This window comes from Candoia aspera, chromosome 3 (assembly GCF_035149785.1).
Source record: "Candoia aspera isolate rCanAsp1 chromosome 3, rCanAsp1.hap2, whole genome shotgun sequence".
NCBI lineage: Eukaryota > Metazoa > Chordata > Lepidosauria > Squamata > Boidae > Candoia > Candoia aspera.
This window is the reverse complement of record NC_086155.1, coordinates 27662291-27682992: the sequence shown is the minus strand read 5'-3', so window position 1 is coordinate 27682992 and position 20702 is coordinate 27662291.

Sequence of the window (20702 nt, the reverse complement as noted above, 5' to 3'; positions counted from 1 at the left end):
CAGATGGAATTCTTTTGCAGACGGGGTCTGCAGCATGCCCTCTCTGCACAGTCAGGTGGGTTGGGCTGATGTAATGAGGAAGAGGCATTTTCCACCATTAATCCATGCAGTATCTATTTCTATCGTCCTCATGTTATTTCCCAAACCATTGATATTTCGTTCAAAAGAATGATAGGCTTCTATAAGAGCTGGTGAGCCTTCAAGGGCAAAGGTCATATGTGAAAGAATCTTCTGTCCAAAAGAGAGATAGTACAGCACATAACCATGTAATATGAATCAATGTTCATGTGTTTGCTAATGACCTCATCATTGTACTATTGCAATGCACTCTATATGGATCTGACCTTGAAGAGCATGTGAAAGTTTCAGCTGGTCCAGAATGCAGCAGCATGAGTACTACTGGGTGTACCATGATACAGTCCATTTAACACTGCTCTATATGAGCTGTACTGGCTCCCAGTGCATTGGCCAGATTATTTGTGGAACCACCAAACCCTGATGATTTCTACTGATCCCACTAGATCTGACAGGGTGAACATGCTGTAGGTCTCCCTGGTGAAGCACTATTACTTGGTGAGTCCTAGTAAATGTTCAGTCTCTGTCATGTCACCTGCAATACCCAGATATTTGTATAGTCTTCACCTTGTTGAACTTTCAGAAGGCTGTGAAGACCTGCCAGACACTGGGCCTAGGATGTCAATGGAGGCCTAATGTCTGTGGTGGGGGGGGGTATGTTGGTAAGATGTTTCTTTACAGTAGTCTCTACTTGGTCTTTTTAATTGATCTGATTTTTAAATTATGTTCAATCTTTCATTCACCACCCAGAGTTCCACTGGTAGATGGGGGCTATATCAATTTGTTAAATAAATAAATAAATAAATTTTGAGTGTCACATCTTGAACAGTTAGCTGAACTGATCAACTTGTTACCAAAAAGATGTATAGGTAAAGTAATATTTTTGTTGAATTAATTGTAATTTTAAATCTATAGAAATGTGACACATAGATGCCAAAATGGTATTCGCTTGACATTCATGTAATTGGACATTTCAATTTCTTAGGTCTAGCATCCCTGAACTCCTAAACATCTAGTTTAGTGCATTCTGACAACAGTTTAGAAATAGCTGTTATACCCTATTTTATTTTGTAAAAAACTTATTAAATCTTATAATGGAAATTCTAAAGCACTTAAGCTGATTGGCCCATATCTAGGTATCAAAAAAAGATTTACTGACATGTTATTACTCTGAACTTTTCGGTAAATTATACTTGTATTGCAGTTCTTCAGATAATAGCACAATCATCATCCTCACCATCTATTAACTGCATGAAGCTATGCACTCCGCACTACACCCAGCTTCCAACAAAAGACTGCTTTGCTATTTTCAACTCTGAATTTCCTCATAATGTTAATTTAGTAGGATTATCAGAATTAAATTGGAACTGGTGTGCTACTGCATACCACCATTCCTGAGGAGCCTTATATGTTAGATGGGAAATTTCCATGACATTGGACCCAAACATTCTCCTGTTGGTAGAGGTTATCAATGATGCCAGTTCCAAGATGAGAGCAAATTTCATGAGAGAGAGAGAGAGAGAGAGAGAGAGAGAGAGAGAGAGAGAGAGAGAGAATTATAGTATAAACATAAATCTGGAAATAAAACTTCGTCTCAAACTGACAGTTGAAGTTTTCTCCTGGGAAAGGTAGGGGGATGTTTCCAGAAATAATCATCCAAAACAGTGCATTCAATTTCTGAAAATACATTTGAGGGATATATAAATGAATGTTACATCAGGGTTTATTGTTTGTTGGTTTGTTTATGAAATGTATGGAATTTATATGCTGCTACAATCTATCACTACTCTGAGCAGCTTATAGAATAAAACAATAAAACAAAAATGTATATAACCCGAAAAGAAAGAGTCTGGACAAGTGACACCATCTTGTTCTACTTATGGCAGAACATTCATTCTTAAAGTATTGATTTTACTCAAGATACTCAATTTAAGTGATTCCCATCTATCCAAATCTAGAAGCATGGGATAATTAGGTTTATTTTATGGAACTGGGAATTGTTCACCAAAGCTATTCCCACTGAATTCTGTAACTCCCCTGATGTACCAGAAATTCCCTGAGTTCCCCCTATAGTTCCAAACTATGAAAACATCACCCATACTCGGTCAATGATTTTGGTTAACTGTTAGTCTGGGGCAGTTCTAGCGGCCCAACAGCAGCAGCCTATTTACCAGCAGAGTCATACTGAGTAGTAATTTGAGTTACACCACATTTTGCCAGTCATTTCTGTTCACCAAGGTCTTATCCCTTTAACATGGAAAATTAAATATAGATAAGAGGCAATGACTGTGATACATGGCCTGGAAGTTATAATAGGATGCTTTTAGATTTGAGTTGGTGTGGGGAGGGAACAGGAGGAAACCAGGAACTCCTGAACTGTTTCCTGCACCTCCCATATGGACATTATTTTCTATCAGACTTTTCCATAGTTCTCTGAATTCTGATGTGCTTCAGCAGACTCTCAATTTGAGTAGCTTTAGATACCATAATGCTGTCGATGATGATGCTGTCAAGGTAATGCATGCTATATGCCAGCAAATTTGGAAAACACAAGAATGGCCATCAGACTGGAAAAAATCAACTTATATCCCCATACCAAAAAAGGGAAACACTAAAGAATGTTCAAACTATCGAACAGTGGCACTCATTTCACATGCCAGTAAGGTAATGCTCAAGATCCTGCAAGGTAGACTTCAGCAGTTCATGGAGCGAGAATTGCCAGATGTACAAGCTGGGTTTAGAAAAGGCAGAGGAACTAGAGACCAAATTGCCAATATCCGCTGGATAATGGAAAAAGCCAGGGAGTTTCAGAAAAACATCTATTTCTGTTTTATTGACTATTCTAAAGCCTTTGACTGTGTGGACCATAACAAATTGTGGCAAGTCCTTAGTGGTATGGGGATACCAAGTCATCTTGTATGCCTCCTGAAGAATCTGTATAACGACCAAGTAGCAACAGTAAGAACAGACCACGGAACAACGGACTGGTTTAAGATTGGGAAAGGAGTACGGCAGGGCTGTATACTCTCACCGTACCTATTCAACTTGTATGCAGAACACATCATGCGACAAGCTGGCCTTGAGGAATCCAAGGCTGGAGTTAAAATCTCTGGAAGAAACATTAACAATCTCAGATATGCAGATGATACCACTTTGATGGCTGAAAGTGAAGAGGAACTGAGGAGCCTTATGATGAAGGTGAAAGAAGAAAGTGCAAAAGCTGGTTTGCAGCTAAACCTCAAAAAAACCAAGATTATGGCAACCAGCTTGATTGATAACTGGCAAATAGAGGGAGAAAATGTAGAAGCAGTGAAAGACTTTGTATTCCTAGGCGCAAAGATTACTGCAGATGCTGACTGCAGTCAGGAAATCAGAAGGCGCTTAATCCTTGGAAGAAGAGCAATGACAAATCTCGATAAAATAGTTAAGAGCAGAGACATCACACTGACAACAAAGGCCCGCATAGTTAAAGCAATGGTGTCCCCTGTAGTAACATATGGCTGCGAGAGCTGGACCATAAGGAAGGCTGAGCGAAGGAAGATCGATGCTTTTGAACTGTGGTGTTGGAGGAAAATTCTGAGAGTGCCTTGGACTGCAAGAAGATCCAACCAGTCCATCCTCCAGGAAATAAAGCCAGACTGCTCACTTGAGGGAATGATATTAAAGGCAAAACTGAAATACTTTGGCCACATAATGAGAAGACAGGACACCCTGGAGAAGATGCTGATGCTAGGGAGAGTGGAAGGCAAAAGGAAGAGGGGCCGACCAAGGGCAAGATGGATGGATGATATTCTAGAGGTGACGGACTCGTCCCTGGGGGAGCTGGGGGTGTTGACGACCGACAGGAAGCTCTGGCGTGGGCTGGTCCATGAAGTCACGAAGAGTCGGAAGCGACTAAACGAATAAACAACAACAAGATACCATAATGGTGTGGGAGAGATACAAAGAAAGCTCTTAAATGGCACAGACTTTTTCTCTCAGTTTACATCTTCTCTTGGTCTCAATAATGCAAAACCTCTAGAACAACCTCAAACAAAAATTTGCATGCTAACTGAAGAAACTTTTCAGAATATTTTCTGAAACTTCTCCCTATAATGCCTCCCTATGAGGCATTTTTAAACATGTATACGACTGACCTTGTACCATTTCAATGTTGATAATGTAGTTCTATACTACAGAAAGACTGGGTGGGGATAGAACAATGACAGATTCATTATATCATCATCATGGGGTTAATTAGAAATATGATTTAAGCAGAGATTACCCTGTTCTTTGAATCAGATTGCATCACTTTTTCATTCTTCTTCGTTTCTTCATTTCAACAAATCTTTTCTTCCTTGACTATGGTTTGTAATTTCTCTCTCTCCTTCTCCCCTCTTTTTCTCTTAATGGCTTTACAACTCAGTGCTTCGATTTATTCAGTGTATTGTGTTTTTCCATAATTTTTATCATACTTGCTTGTTTGCATGTTCCTATTTAATTCTATAGAGGCAGTATACCTAATTAACTTCTATTATTCAGACATGAGGAGCTATTGTAATGCTATAATGGCTAATATGCAGAAAACAAATGGCAAGAAATAAGAATTAAAAATGGTGTTGAAAGGAAGCAATAAATAATGATGCCTAATAGGAAGTCATAGATTTGTGAACCATTTGCAAACTTGGGCAATTTCCAACATTACTATTTAGGAGTCCACACTTAAATTACATTCTAGTGACTGGCCATTGACACAAAAGCAAAGCATATCCATGTAGCACCAGTCAAATCTTTCCCAGTTTTGATGTTTAGGAAATCTTATCTGGGGAAGAAATTAGCTTAAAACCCCTTAAATTCTATGAAAGTTTATTTTATTTTTAGCCTGTATTTTGCCATTATATAGAGTAGTTTCCACTGCTTTGAAATTCCCCTTGCCACATTTCATGCATCCCATCAGTTTATATTTCCTTAATTGAAATCTTATGGTACCAGATCTTGGGCTTACCTTGTTTCTATGGATACTTGAAGTTAGATATACAGGTATGATCAGACACAGAACAAAGATTTACCCAAAGCTATGAGGCATGCACAACAAATAAACACCCTGATATTATGCTAACTTGGAGAAAAGTTGCTTCTAACTTCTAAAAGATTATTCTGATGTGTTGTTATTGCAAAATTTTACTCCAACTCACAAACAGAGCACTACATTCTAAAGCAAGGAATGATTACATCATACAAACATTACTGTAACATTCAGCAGAATCTCAAATGTAATGCACATATTAATTTCCCCTGCCATATGACAGGATCAGCTCCAGAAAAAAATGGCCCAACATACTAAAGTTAATTACTTTAACTACTTTAAAGTTAACTACTCACTGTCACTCATGCCCTCGTGACCTCCTGCTTGGACTACTGCAACACACTCTACATGGGGCTGCCCTTGAAGAGCATTCGGAAGCTTCAGCTGGTACAAAATGCAGCTGCCCAGATTGTAAATAGTGTCTGCTTCAGGAGCTGCATTGGTTGCCGATGTGTTTCCAGATGCAATTCAGGGTGTTGGTTGTCACCTTTAAAGCCCTTCATGGCTTGGGACTGGGTTGCCTTAGGGACCATCTTTTCCCAGTTAGTTCTGCCCATCCAATCTGGTCCAGCAGGATGGGCATATTCCATGTTCTGTCAGTCAAGGAATGTCAGCTGGCAGGGACCAGGAAGCATGCCTTTTCTGCTGTGGCACCTGCCCTCTGGAACATCCTCCCTCCTGATATTAGGATGGCCCAGACCCTGTTGGCTTTCCAGAAGGCCTTGAAGACCTGGCTTTCTGCCTGGGCCTGGGGCCCCGAGTGTGGGAAGGGCCCCATTTCATGGTTATTTTAACACAACTTTTAGATCGCTCGGCTGTATTTATATTTATTTTTAATTTTTGTTATTGTTTTTATTGTTTTATATATGACTGTTTTTATTGTTGTTAGCCACCCAGAGTCACTAGTTTGAGATGGGCAGCAATATATATTGAATGAATGAATGAATGAATGAATGAATGAAGGAAGGAAGGAAGGAAGGAAGGAAGGAAGAAAGAAAGAAAGAAAGAAAGAAAGAAAGAAAGAAAGAAAGAAAGAAAGAAAGTAAGTTGAGGAGATCACTGAAATCTATAGAATGAATTTAAACCTTATTACATTGGTAGGACTAATCAAAATATATTTCTAGTTTCAATCCATTGCTTTTAATGGTACAAAGAATATTTCTGCAGGACAATTCTTCCCTAGTCAAAAATCAGCTTTCCTGAGTCCAGGATGCTTTAATTTGGTTTCCTGCACTGAGCAGAGAATTGGACTCAATGGCCTAAATGTCCCCTTTCAATTTTATAATTCTTTGTCAATAATTGTTTTCAATATGCAGACTAGTGTGTGTTCATCTGTGAATCATTCTGTGGTGTTTTCTTCCACCTTAAAAAATAGTCTGTGACTTAGTATACCATCCTTTCTCACTAATCTGGAAAGTTTCTTTTCTTCCAGATGTTACTCTTCTGAATGAGTAAGTTAAATTATCTTGCCCTTCCTTCCTTCCTTCCCTCCCATGTAAGACTCATATTCTCATATCTGATCAATACTGACATGTTCCTTTTCTCCCATTCAAATATAAGGCTAGCTGCCTAGGAACCACTTGCCTGGTTAGCTAGGAGATATGTGAACTTGTGTCTCTTTTCACTGCAATAGGAAGAATAAATCAGAGCAAGCTGACAGCTTTGTCTCTTCACTGTATTATCCATGGGCAAGAGAATGGATCCCCTGAGATCCCATTAGGTGTACTTTCTGCACCACTAAACTTTCAATAAGCACAGTCTGTAAGACCTGCATGTCAAATAGAGTCTACCAGTTAATGATTGCTGTGAATTCACTTCTCTTTCTGATTCTCCTCCAGCTTTGCTTTTCTTCCCCACCCCCACCTTTACTTTGATTTTAAGTTATTAAAAATCACTCCACTTAATATTTGTGAAGCTTCATCTCTCAAAGCTGCCAAAACCCTTTGGGTTAAATGTAGGCATGAATTTCAGATCCTTGCTTCCAGGACAGTATCGGATTCTCATTCAGTTCAGTTGCAGCACCATTAAGAAATGTACTTGCCTGATCTGCTGATCTGGAGAAGGAAAGATGGAATAAAACATCCAGTTGTACTGTTAGGTCAGGATTCTGAGGAACAAGCTTGCTGGTATGCATAACATGCAATGAAATACAGTGAGACCAATCATGAAACATCAAAGAGATAATTGAGAAGATGATGGATGACACAGTTGAGGGACGCCAAGGAAATAACACAGCTAAGTATTGCCTTGAGAAAATATAGTCAGAGATATTAAAGGAGTGGGAATACCCTCCTTAGTAAATGTGGGCTGCAAAACAAACAAACAAACAAAAACCTAACAGAGAAGAAATAGAAATGTGCTAATATTAATGTTTCTGAATCCCAGGACTGCTTACCTTTGGATTTGCCACATAGTCAGCATGCACCTAAAATTAACCCAGTTTGTTCAGTGGAGCATGTTTGAGCTTTTTACTTCTGATGAAAATATGGAAGGCTGCTCCCACACCATCGAAGGCTGCTTAGGTAGGATTCCTCTTATCAAAAGAATATAATTGTGTATTTATTTTTTTATATTGGTTAGTTTTTATAAATAAATTAAAAACCACAAACCCAAAAGCTGGTTATTAACAAAACATTACAAACCTTGAAAAAAGAATGTTGGAAGTTGTACCCTCAGACTGGTGAAACACAAACTCTGTTTCTGCCTTAATGTCACAGAAAGATTAAATGTAACAAGCAGGCCTGTTCCTGGGAAAGAAGGGGTGAAACCCTGAATCTCTCCAGAAGTGGGCCCTTTAGGCTGAAAGACAGGACTGAATTCCCTCTGGGTGTTTATTAAAGCGAAGTCTGGTCAATAACTGAGGTGACTGAAGCTGCAAATCCATGCTTCAGCCTCTGGAGAAAATATGCAACAATAAAGGAAGGATCAATTGTTCCCTACCTCTCCTGCTCCAGACAAGGTCTTTTTTTTTTTTTTGCAGGGACTTGGTTATTCCACAGAAATAAATGGAGCACCCTCACATTGAAGCATAACCTCAGCTACAGAAGAGACTTGGGGAAGGAAGGAAGGAAGGAAGGAAGGAAGGAAGGAAGGAAGGAAGGAAGGAAGGAAGGAAGGAAGGAAGGAAGGAAGGTAGTTATCCTGCCTTTATTATTTTAATAAATAACTGAAGGTGAGGAATTTACCTATTACTCCTTCCTCCTCCTATTTTCCCCACAACAACGCTGCAAGGTGAGTTGGGCTGAGAGAGAGTGACTGGCCCAAGGTCACCCAGCCGGCTTTCATGCCTAAGGCAGGACTAAAGCTCTCAGTCTCCTGGTTTCTAGCCCATTGCCTTAACCACTAGTCCAAACTGGCTCTTATATAAATAAGAAAAAAACCCTCCTCTTTCTCCCTTTCCCTTTCTATATTTATTTTGTTACATGTGAATTCAGTCTCCTGAAAGGTGAATGCAATTCCTAGGTAGCACTCTTCTGAAGGAAAATGCACCCCTCCCCCAGTGCCATGAGAGAGTTCTTGTGTGGTCTAAACTATGCCGTATCTAGAGGATATCAATCTGAACTATCAGAACCATGAGTCTGGGCCAAAGAATACCTGAGTTTACAGTGGTTATAAGGTGGTAATTGTGTCAAGACGTAGTACATTACTCCACAGCTACAACATTTAATGGTAAAAGTTGCTGAGTGCCAAGTTGATGAGTAAGATACTACTTTTCTAATCTGCAAATCCTGAATCCAGTTTAATATGCACCCAAGACAGATTGAGGCTGTTTTCATAATCATCAGATCTATTCTGACATCAGGATGTTTTGAACACAGGAATGTCTACAGATCTGCAAGTCTATTGGAGCTTGCAGAGAAAAGCCAGCCAATCAGTGTTTAGCTTTTCTGGCCAATAGCTAAGGACAGAGAACTGTGAGCCAATCAATGCTTGTTTGCTAGTCAGTAACCAACTGCCTTATCCTATCCCCAGGTCATTTTTTTCCCCTCTTCATAAAAATAAAAGAATAAATTGCTAGTATTTCCTCTGTATCTGTGTTTGCCGTAGTGACATGTTTCCATTGCCTTCAAAATGTCGCTGCACTGAAAGTTTTGCATTTGAGTTTTTTTATCAAATCATATCAGCCTGATACTATGGCAGAATCTCAGGAGGCAGGTTTGACAAACCATGAATTCCTGGCATTAAGAACATAAAGCATACCCTTTTGAATATAAGGCAGCAATTTTCCAGACACAGATATAAAACCAAACAGGGATGCTTAAAGATTCTCCACAATTACAGCTGCCAAGTTACATCATCATGTGATTAACTGGAGAATCACTTTGCATGAACACCAGGACTATACCATCATCTGGAGGACCTAGGTGACAAAAGATGTCTTAGTAAGTTTTCTCCATTTCATCTTTTCTATTGAACAGGATGAGCTTCTTCAGCACAGGATCTAAGAAGATCTGCTAGGCTACAATTTATTTTTCTTTATCTCATACAGAGAATGCAACTGTGAAAACAAGCAGTTTTTTAAGGTGAAAGTTTTTTAATGCTACTTGAACAATGTATCTTTGGGGCATGCTCATAGGAAAATGGTAACTCCTTATTTTAACAGCAATATATTTAGGACCTGCTTCAAGGAAGAAAAAGAAAAAAGAAAATATTCTCAAATTTAATGAGGTATTACCAAGGTGAAGAATATGATGATACATACAGCCCTATTTTCTTAAAACTGACTGGGAAGTGTAAAAGTAATTGTAATAAAATACACAGAAGTGGAGGCCTTGCCAAACTAATAATTAAAGCATTTTGCAAGAAATCCACAGTTTATACTAGAACCCCCCCCCAAAAAAAAACTTTTTCAGAATTGTTCAGTTCAAAACAGAGGCTTTGGTGTAACATAGACAAAGCTTCACAGACCTGACATCTGTTCACTTTTATGACTACCTGCTTATGGCTGTATTTTAGGAGCATGCTTCACTGCTGGTGAAGGTCCATTTGTTAAAAAAGAAAGAAAGAAAAACAGCCCTGCATTCCCTTTGACCTGACTTTATTCATTACATTGAATTGGCATGAAATATTATCATGAAGCAACCAGTGAACTAGGTATATCTAACACAAAAAGCAATAATATGCGTTGTTTAATATTGGCTTAGTGTTTGGGGTCAATTCAGACATTGTGGTTTTCAATCAATGGTTTGCTTAACATATTGTCCGATGGTTATGTTTAATTCCAACCTAATTCCAAACAACTATATTTTATTCATAACTGGCTATTAGAAAACCATCACTTAGTGCAATAATTGAATCCAGAGTGAAAGCCATGCTTCCTGCCTACATTCTAAATCCTTGCAGATAAAAAGGAAAATGGCATCCACCAGTTGCCAGGAGTTACTAAAATTCTGTATTTTCTTTCTGTGTTTGTGTATGTTACAAACAATTTCTACTGAGGAACTAATCAGATTACAGGAGTAAAAATAGGAGATTTCTAAGACTTTGGGGGAAAATGGCTCTGCTTGAGCAGTACTAACAATAATTACAGAGATTGCTGAATCTCAGTGTGCATAAAATACTTTCTTATTTTTGGATGGATAGAAATTAGAGCTTCAGCAAAGGATCGTTACCTTGTCGTGGTGCTGGAGCTTGAGCACCTCAATGATGCCATGAGCTAAACCGTGAAGGGACACCCAAGACGGGAAGGTCATGACAGAGAGGTCAGACTAAATGCGATCCCTGGGGAAGGTAATGGCAACCCACCCCAGTATTCTTGCCATGAAAACTCAATGGATCAGTACAACCAGAGATATGTCGGTATACCATTGGAAGATGAGACCCCCAGGTCGGAAGATGGTCAAAATGCTACTGGGGAGGAACAGAGGATGAGCTCAACTAGCCCCAGACGTGATGATGCAGCTAGCTCAAAGCTGAAAGGACGGCTAGCGGCCGACGGTGCTGGTGGTGAACGGCGAATCCGATGTTCTAAGGATCAACACACCATTGGAACCTGGAATGTAAGATCTATGAGCCAGGGAAAATTGGATGTGGTTCTTGGTGAGATGTCAAGATTAAAGATAGACATTCTGGGCATCAGTGAACTGAAATGGACTGGAATGGGCCACTTCACATCAAATGGCCACCAGATCTACTACTGTGGACAAGAGGACCACAGAAGAAATGGAGTAGCCTTCATAATTAATAGTAAAGTGGCTAAAACAGTGCTCGGATACAATCCAAAAAACGATAGAATGATCTCAATTTGAATTCAGGGCAAGCCATCTAACATCACAGTGATCCAAATATATGCCCCAACCACAGATGCTGAAGAAGCTGAAGTAGAGCAGTTCTATGAGGATCTGCAGCACCTACTGGATGACATGCCTAAAAGAGATGTTATTTTCATCACGGGAGACTGGAATGCTAAGGTGGGCAGTCAAATGACACCTGGAATTACAGGTAAGCCTGGCCTGGATGAACAAAACGAAGCAGGACATAGGCTGATAGAATTTTGCCAAGACAACTCAATGTGCATAACAAACACCCTCTTCCAGCAACCTAAGAGATGGCTTTATACATGGACTTCACCAGATGGACAACACCGAAATCAGATTGACTACAGCCTTTGCAGCCAAAGGTGGCGGATATCTATACAGTCGGTAAAAACAAGACCTGGAGCTGACTGTAGTTCCGATCACGAACTTCTTCTTGCACAATTTAGGATCAGACTAAAGAGATTAGGGAAGACCCACAGATCAGCTAGATATGAGCTCACTAATATTCCTAAGGAATATGCAGTGGAGGTGAAGAATAGATTTAAGGGATTGGACTTAGTAGATAGGGTCCCGGAAGAACTATGGACCGAAGTTCGCAACATTGTTCAAGAGGTGGTAACAAAATACATCCCAAAGAAAGCGAAAACCAAGAAGGCAAAATGGCTGTCTGCTGAGACACTAGAAGTAGCCCAAGAAAGAAGGAGAGCAAAAGGCAACAGTGATAGGGGGAGATATGCCCAATTAAATGCAAAATTCCAGAGGTTAGCCAGAAGAGATAAGGAATTATTTTTAAACAAGCAATGCGTGGAAGTGGAAGAAGACAATAGAATAGGAAGGACAAGAGACCTCTTCCAGAAAATTAGAAACATTGGAGGTAAATTCCAGGCCAAAATGGGTATGATCAAAAACAAAGATGGCGAGGACCTAACAGAAGAAGAAGAGATCAGGAAAAGGTGGCAAGAATATACAGAAGACCTGTATAGGAAGGATAACAATATCGGGGATAGCTTTGATGCTGTGGTCAGTGAGCTAGAGCCAGACATCCTGAAGAGTGAGGTTGAATGGGCCTTAAGAAGCATTGCTAATAACAAGGCAGCAGGAGACGACGGCATCCCGGCTGAACTGTTCAAAATCTTGCGAGATGATGCGGTCAAGGTAATGCATGCTATATGCCAGCAAATTTGGAAAACACAAGAATGGCCATCAGATTGGAAAAAATCAACTTATATCCCCATACCAAAAAAGGGAAACACTAAAGAATGTTCATACTATCAAACAGTGGCACTCATTTCACATGCCAGTAAGGTAATGCTCAAGATCCTGCAAGGTAGACTTCAGCAATTCATGGAGCGAGAATTGCCAGATGTACAGGCTGGGTTTAGAAAAGGCAGAGGAACTAGGGACCAAATTGCCAATATCCGCTGGATAATGGAAAAGGCCAGGGAGTTTCAGAAAAAACATCTATTTCTGTTTTATTGACTATTCTAAAGCCTTTGACTGTGTGGACCATAACAAATTGTGGCAAGTTCTTAGTGGTATGGGGATACCAAGTCATCTTGTCTGCCTCCTGAAGAATCTGTATAACGACCAAGTAGCAACAGTAAGAACAGACCATGGAACAACGGACTGGTTTAAGATTGGGAAAGGAGTACAGCAGGGCTGTATACTCTCACCCTACCTATTCAACTTGTATGCAGAACACATCATGTGACATGCTGGGCTTGAGGAATCCAAGGCTGGAGTTAAAATCGCTGGAAGAAACATTAACAATCTCAGATATGCAGATGATACCACTTTGATGGCTGAAAGCGAAGAGGAACTGAGGAGCCTTATGATGAAGGTGAAAGAAGAAAGTGCAAAAGCTGGCCTGCAGCTAAACCTCAAAAAAACCAAGATTATGGCAACCAGCTTGATTGATAACTGGCAAATAGAGGGAGAAAATGTAGAAGCAGTGAAAGACTTTGTATTTCTAGGTGCGAAGATTACTGCAGATGCTGACTGCAGTCAGGAAATCAGAAGATGCTTAATCCTTGGGAGAAGAGCAATGACAAATCTCAATAAAATAGTTAAGAGCAGAGACATCACACTGACAACAAAGGTCCGCATAGTTAAAGCAATGGTGTTCCCCATAGTAACATATGGCTGCGAGAGCTGGACCATAAGGAAGGCTAAGAGAAGGAAGATCGATGCTTTGGAACTGTGGTGTTGGAGGAAAATTCTGAGAGTGCCTTGGACTGCAAGAAGATCCAACCAGTCCATCCTCCAGGAAATAAAGCCAGACTGCTCACTTGAGGGAATGATATTAAAGGCAAAACTGAAATACTTTGGCCACATAATGAGAAGACAGGACACCCTGGAGAAGGTGCTGATGCTAGGGAGAGTGGAGGGCAAAAGGAAGAGGGGCCGACCAAGGGCAAGATGGATGGATGATATTCTAGAGGTGACGGACCCGTCCCTGTGGGAGCTGGGGGTGTTGACGACCAACAGGAAGCTCTGGCATGGGCTGGTCCATGAAGTCACAAAGAGTCGGAAACGACTGAACGAATAAACAACAAAGAAATTAGAGAAAAATGGCTTGAGTTGAGAGTTGCTCTGAATGATCTCCTTAGTCTGAAATATTACTGATTCAAACAAAGAAAAGAGCAAATGCATATATAAATTAGAGGCTAAGAAAGGCTAAGGACAAAGCAGCACTGAGTCATCCTCCATGCTCTGGAGGATTAGAGAAGATGAGTTACTTTGGTCAAGCAATGTCTTTTGTTTCAACTTAATGTACTGTAAACAGTTTAGGTTGAGTCAAACGGAATTAAATCCATACTATGGTCAAGTCTAGGCCAACAAATACACCATTTGCAAATCTGTTGGAATTTGCTGGATTGTGGCTGTTTCTTTTCTTTTCTTTTTCTTTTTTCCATCAGTACTTGGCCTTTTGATTAAGATCAATTATACTATATTTTACTATAAAACAATAATATAAACATATCTGTTGGGCTACTGCACTGTGGTTAACAAGATAGTGATGCTCTCATTCTTGATCAGGAGGAAAGCGCTGTGTGGCCTGGTAATGTTAGAATAGTGAAACAATATAACTTTGATACCAAAAAAATCACAGAATCCCTCACAGGGATGTGGGATTCGATATATTGCAGAAGAGGCAGACCTGTTCAGAACACATTTATTTTGTAAACTTAATTTTAAACTTCTGTGATCAACAAAATGAAAAACAGTAATCAGCTTCCAGGCTGCTGTCCCACATGGCAATAGAGGTGCCTAAGGTAAAGGTAAAGGTTTCCCTTGACATTAAGTCCAGTCGTGTCTGACTCTAGGGGGCGGTGCTCATCTCCGTTTCAAAGCCAAAGAGCCAGCGTTTGTCCGTAGACACTTCCATGGTCATGTGACTGGCATAACTAAACGGAACGCTGTTACCTGCCCGCCGAAGCGGTACCTATCAATCTACTCACATTTGCATGTTTTCGAACTGCTAGGTTGGCAGGAGCTGGGACTAGCAACGGGAGCTCACCCCGTCACGTGGATTCGAACTGCCTACCTTCCGATCGGCAAGCTCAGCAGCTCAGCAGTTTAAATTAAGCCATCACCTAGAAAAAAATGTATAAAAATGTATCCTTTTATTCCATGTATAAAAAGTAAAAAGAAAGAAAGAAATCACATTAATTTCCACTAATTAACGTTACGTTAGATGAAGATCTAGATAGAAAATATACTCAGTGAAATGAGTTAGTCAGAACTTACTTAAAACACCACTTTATTTAGTTTTTATTTGTATTTTGCAATGTATTATTTGTATTACATAGTATAACAATTAATTTGGAAAGAGAGAGAAAAAGAACTCACTTAGGTTGTATTGGCTTCATTAGGATTAAATGTTCATTCAGTCTTTAGCACAGAATTTAGAAGATTTAGGTGAAGAACAGAAATAAGATGAACATTTGTAAATCTGGTCTATATCAATGCAACATGTTCTCATATGTTATTCTCTGCAATACTTTTTTTTCAATGAATTAACTGAATTCACCACAAAATCCAGTTGTTCTATGAGTGAAGGATTAGTTTCCTCTTCCCCTTTGAGATTCTCCTTTACTGCCCCCCACCTCAGGGAGACAGGACCCTTTGATTGGTCCAACCCGGCGACTGATGGATCCAATGCAGTTTCAGAGGGAGCTGGGGGTTCTACCTGAGGATCTGCTGCACAGTCCAGTGGACACTCTAGCTGCTTCCTAGAATAGGGAGATGGCAGGGGCCTTTGACAGGATTGTGCCTGTGCGACCTCTCTTCTACCATCGAACCCGACACTCCCCATGATTTATGGAGGAGTTGAGGGTTCTGAAGAGGATCAAGAGAGGTCTAGATTGCTGCTGGAGGAAGACAAGGACTGAATCTGACCAAACACAAGCTATTTCTCTGCTCTTATTGCATCTGCAGAATGCAATCCAATGGCCCTGTTTAAGATCACCTGATCCCTTCTGGGGAAGGTGGATCTAGTAACTCATCTACAGGGCCATGCAGAGGAATTTTCCAAGCATCTGGAGGATAAAATCACTCAGATCCATTCCAAGTTGAATGCCAAGCGTGTGGCAAGGTCTGTGGAAAGGCCCTGCCTGGGAGCGTGCTTACCCAGTTTTCTGGGAACAGTTTCATCCTGTTGGGCCTGAGGAAGTGGACAGGGTTCTCCAGACTATAAACACCACTACCTGTCAATTAGATCCTTACCCCTCCTTGCTGGTGAAGGCAGCTCGGGAGGTGATGTGTGGGTGGGTCCAGGTGATGGTAAATTCATCCTTGAGGGAGGGAGTGTTTCCAGCTGCCTTTAAATAGGTGCTGGTGTACCCCCTCCTCAAGAAACCATCACTGGATCCCACCATGCTGGACAATCCTGGCTCTTCTTGACCTCTCAGCAGCTTTCAAAACCATCAACCATGATATCCTTTTGGGTCGGCTCAGGAATTTGGGGGTGGGTTGCGCAGTTTTGTGCTGGTTCACCTCCTTCCTCCAGGCCTGTCCCAATCAGTGTTGATAGGGAGCGAGAGATCCGGCCCGTGGCCCCTCCTTTGTGGGGTGCCACAGGGTTCAGTACTCTCTCTGCTCCTTTTTAACATCTACATGAAACCGCTAGGTGAGATCATCCGTTGCCATGGGATGAGGTATCATCATCATACTCAATTATACATCTCCATCCCAGGTGACTTAAGTGAAGCTGTGACCACCCTCTCCCTGTGCCTGGACGCTGTAGGGGTCTGAATGGGGAACAACAGGCTTTAGCTGAACCCTGGTAAGACTGAGTGGCTGTGGGTTGGGGGCTCCCAGGTATCCAGGAATTTACCATCTTTGGCTCTGGATGGGGTTGCACTGCCCCAGACAGATCCGGTGTGGAACCTGAGGGTTCTCCTGGACTCATGAATCCTGCTCAAAGAGCAGGTGGCAGCCATGGCCAGGGGAGCCTTTGCACAACTTTGTGTTGTGTGCCAGCTACGCCCCTTCCTGGATCAGGAGGCCCTCTGATCAGTCACTCATGCCCTGGTCATCTCCCACATAGACTACTCCAATGTGCTCTACATGGGGCTACCCTTGAAGAGTATTTGGAAGCTACAGCTGGTTGAGAATGTGGCTGCGTGAGCAGTTTTAGGAGCCCCAAACAGGGCACATATAACACCATTGCTGCACAAGCTGCTCTGGGTGCCAGTTTGCTTCTGGGTCCAATTCAAGGTGTTGGTTATTACCTTTAAAGCCCTACATGGCATGGGTCCAGGTTACCTGAGGAACTGCCTCAACCCCATTACACTGACCTGTCCCTCCAGTCAGGCAGAGAGGGCATGTTATGGACTCTGTCCATGAGAGATTGTCAATTGGTAGGGTCCAGGAGGAGGGCCTTCTCTGCCATGGCCCCCGCCCTTTGGAATAACTTACCCCCAGAAATGAGGCAGGCCCCACTCTCCCAGCCTTCAGAAAGGCAGTTAAGACTTGGCTATGCCACCTCACATGGGGTGAGAGGGGGGATAATCGATCATGGGGGTGGTTGGTACCTTGATGTGGCCCTGAAAAAATTTACTTTCTTGGACTTTATATTTTGTATTTCTTATATTTATGTGTATTTATATTTTATAATGAATCTTTTATTCTTTTTATTCACTTGTAAACCACCCAGAATAGTTGCTATACAAGATGGGTGGTGAAGAAATATGATAAATAAAATAATAAAATAACATAAATAAAATAAAATAAAATAAAATAAAATAAAATAAAATAATGCAATTATTTATGCACTTAGGGGAGAGCCAGTTTGGTGTAGTAGTTAAGGCATCAGGCTAGAAACTAGGAGACCGTGAATTCTAATCCTACCTTAGCTAGGTGACCTTGGGCTAGGCACTCTCTCTCAGCCCTAGGAAGGAGGCAATGGCAAAACCACTCCTAAAATCTTGCTAGAAAAACTGCAGGGACTGCAGGGACTAATTCAGGCAATTGTAAGGAGCCAAGACTGACTCAAAGGCACCCCACCCCAAACTATACTTGGGGGTTGGGGTGGTGGAGATTATATGCAATTATATATATGCTACTTTCACTACTACAGGTGGCCCTTGCTTAACAACCATCAGCACTGAATAAGTGGTACTTACAACTGGTCTTGAAGTTCCAGCTGTCACAGTGTCCCTGCAGTCACATGATCATGATCCAGGCACTTTGCATTTGGCTGTAAGGATTGCCTACCTTAATAGACTCAGATGCATAAGCAGGAACTTAATGATATCTGATTTATTAAAGAATAGTATGCAAATACAGAGAAAGCTGAGAATGAGCAAAAACGCGCCAAATACAAACTAAAAACCCTCGACTCAAATGTAATCCCTCCCCTCGCCCTGCCATTGCAAACTCCCCCCCCCCCAGGTGCTGGTAACTGTTTCTGCTGATGTCCTGGGAAAGGAACCTTTAACACACGAGATAACCCAAACACATTCCAATCCAGCTGCTAACATATAACAATCCCACGAGATGGAATCCTCCTACCCACCCAGACGAAACACGCATCAGCCAAATGACATGCGAAATGTTACGATGTAACGGTAACATTGGAATGGTGAACATGACATACCGCCCCCCCCAAAACACTAAGGAGCAGGTTTCAGAGGATAAGCCAGATGAAACCGTCGAACTAAAACAGGAGATTGAACATCACGGGCAGACACCCACTCAGGGTGGGGAAAGTGTTTCCACCGAATGAGGTACTGCAGGGTGCCACGAAGTCGGCGAGAATCAAGGAGCTCCTTCACCTCAAAATGTTGCTGTCCATCAATCATGATCGGAGCAGGAGGTGGGGGTCGTGGATGCCAATGATCAGAGTGGTTGACAGGTTTGAGCAAGCTGCAATGAAAAACAGGATGTAAACGTTTCAGATTGTATGGCAAATCCAGTTTAAACGTGACAGGGTTCACAACTCCCACAATGGGAAAAGGACCAACAAACTTAGGAGCCAACTTCTTCGAGGGCTGAGGGGACTTAATGAACTTGGTGGAAAGGTAGACCTTATCACCAACTTTAAAAGCAGGTTGAAGGGCTCGTCGCTTATCAGCGTGCAGTTTATAGGCAGATTGGGCATCAGCCAATGCCTGCTGAATCACTGGCCACGAATCAGCCAGTTGAGCAGCCCAATCAGAAGCAGAGCAGGGCTGTGTGGGGGGTTGAGGCAACTCAGGAATGAGAACAAAATCCCGGCCAAAAACAATATGGAAAGGGGTGTGCCCCGTGCTCTGATGGACAGCGCTGTTATAAGCCACCTCACCAAAAAGTAGCAGATCAACCCAATTATCCTGCTGATAGTTGACAAATGCCCTCAAAAATTGTTCCAGGGTTGAATTAAGAACCTCCGTAGATCCGTCAGTCTCCGGATGCGACACAGTGGACAACGCCTGCTTGGTGCCCACCAGCTTCAAAAATGCCTTCCAAAATTGGGAAGTGAACTGTGTCCCACAGTCCGTGATCAAGCGGGAGGGGCTACCGTGAATCCGGTAGATGTGGATTAGAAAAAGGTGGGCCAATTGCTGAGCAGACGGAATAGAAGCACATGGAATGAAATGGGCTTGCTTGGAAAAGTAGTCCTTTACCACCCAAATCACAGTCTTTCTCTGACTAGGAGGCAAATCCACAATGAAGTCCATAGAGACCTCCTCCCAGGGATGGGAGGGGCTGGCCACCGGCTGCAGCAGCCCTTGCGGTTTACCCCCCTTCTGTTTTGACATGGCACAGACAGGACAAGAAGCAACATAACTTTTTACATCACGTCTCAATGTGGGCCACCAAAATTGGCAGTGTACCAGATGCAAGGTTTTGACAAACCCAAAATGACCAGCCAGTTTATCATCATGAGACCTAATCAAAATTTCCCTTCGCAAACTGTCAGAGCCATAGAGGCGGTTTTGTTTCCAAGCTAAGCCTCTGTCAAATGTAACATTGTCTCTATTCGCTTGCAACCAAGTATCAGATTTCACCTCTAGCAGAAACTGTTGTTGCAATTGCGAGGGAATTGGTGTCCTTCCCCCAGCCGGTGAAACTGAAGCTGGGGGCAGCTGCGCATGAGTTTGACTGCTTGTGACAGCTTGCAAACCCAATTGGGGTTCTGTCCACACCGTACCCACAATGTCAGGTGCCTGGACCGAATCTTGGGGCAGGCGGGAAAGCACATCAGCTAGGAAGTTTTTCTTGCCTGGAATGAATTTCAACTTAAAGTCAAAGCAACTGAAAAATTGAGCCCAGCGGATCTGCTTATGACTGAGCTTACAGGGCATGCTGAGCATTTCCAATTTTTTATGGTCAGTCCAAACCTCAAAAGGACATTTGGCCCCCTCTAAGAGGTGGTGCCATGCCTCCAAAGCAGCCTTGACTGCAAAAGCTTCTTACTCCCGAACATGCCATCACCTTTCTGTCTCGGAAAATTTCCAGGACAGATACACACACGGCTTCAGGCGGTTGTCAGCATCTGCTTGCAGTAAGAGCACTCCAGTTGAGAAATTGGAAGCATCCACTTGAACCACAAAGGGTTTAGTGGGATCAGGGTGCTGAAGAATGGGTTCAGCAGTGAACAGGCTTTTGAGTTTGTCGAAAGCCAACTGGCATTCAGGTGTCCAATTGAGCAATGCCCCCGGGTTCTTTACCTTACGTGTGTCCCCCAACCCCTTTGTACGTAACAAGTCAGTGAGAGGCAACGCAATTTCGGCGAACCCCTGGATGAATTGGCGGTAATAGTTGGAAAATCCCAGAAAACTTTGGAGCTGCCTGCGGGTGCGTGGGCGCTCCCACCC